Raw genomic sequence first — 1,138 nt, 5'->3', positions numbered from 1 at the left:
ATGTTTTCTGTGCATCCCACCCCGCACCTTTATCCCTCCTGATCTCATGCCTCTGATGTTTTCTGTGTATCCCACCCCGCACCTTTATCCCTCCTGATCTTATGCCTCTGATGTTTTCTGTGCATCCCACCCCACACCTTTATCCCTCCTGATCTCATGCCTCTAATGTTTTCTGTGCATCCCACCTCACACCTTTATTCCTCCTGATCTTATGCCTCTAACAAACTCCTACTTATCCCTCATGGTCCATTTTGTGATGTTTCTTCTCTTAGGCCATTTTTCTCCAGTCTTAGGGTAGATCTGATACTATTTCTTTGTGTCACCTTTAGGTCATAAGTGTACTTTTGCTATGGAAATATTTTTGTAGAAATGTTTATGTATTTGATTTTTCATATTTGTTTACTTATCTACCAGTGAGATCTCTGAGGGCAGGGGCTGTATATGTACATACATATTTTAATTCTTAGTATCAAGTGTATTGCTGAGCAGAGAACACTTCTTCAGCAAATGTATGCCAACTGAATACGATGTCTGCAAGACTTAAGGTGCGAGTCAAAACATGGACATGGTTGGAAGGCTGTGCTTCATATTTTCACAGCCTTTGAACCTCACTGTTCTTTTAACACAGAAAACAAACAAAATCTCAGCCTGGTGGCTCATAAATACAATCCCCATGCCTGATCATCTGAGGAAGGAAGATAGTTTCAAGTTCAAGGCTAGCCTGAAATACCTGAGTTTCAAGCCATGAGTTTCACTAGCAGAAAGACTCAGTCTCTAAATAATAATAAAAAAGTAAACAAAAAATGAGAGGCAAGATATATACCTACATCCACAAATAATGTCTATTAATAGTTACATAATTGTGTAGAACATATAAAGTATATGCTACATATGAATTCAGAAACACTGGTGAATTTTGAGGTTTTTGTTTTGTTTTGTTTTTTTGAACAGCATTGGTATAGGTCGTGGACATCTATTGGTTGAATAGCAGATTCATCTAAGCTGACTCTTGTTGTGTTTTATAAAAGAGAAAAGAGGCTAGGATATGTTTTGGTAGAGGTGCAGTATAGTGAGGTGGGAGAGGTTGCCTCTGTGGGCCCATGCTGAGGCATCCCTTCCCCCTGAGGGACCAGCCACA

The 1,138-nt window shown here is 39.6% G+C and overlaps 1 protein-coding gene across 5 annotated transcripts in view; it reads left to right on the top strand.

Moving 5' to 3' along the window:
• The window catches only part of Cfap70 (cilia and flagella associated protein 70), a 57,918-nt gene that overhangs the window by 55,497 nt on the left and 1,283 nt on the right, over positions 1-1,138 (top strand). The window lies entirely within an intron of this gene.

Source organism: Mus pahari, chromosome 8, assembly GCF_900095145.1.
Source record: "Mus pahari chromosome 8, PAHARI_EIJ_v1.1, whole genome shotgun sequence".
Taxonomy (NCBI): Eukaryota; Metazoa; Chordata; class Mammalia; order Rodentia; family Muridae; genus Mus; species Mus pahari.
Note: the sequence above shows the minus strand (reverse complement) of the source record. Positions and strands in the feature narration are given on the sequence as shown.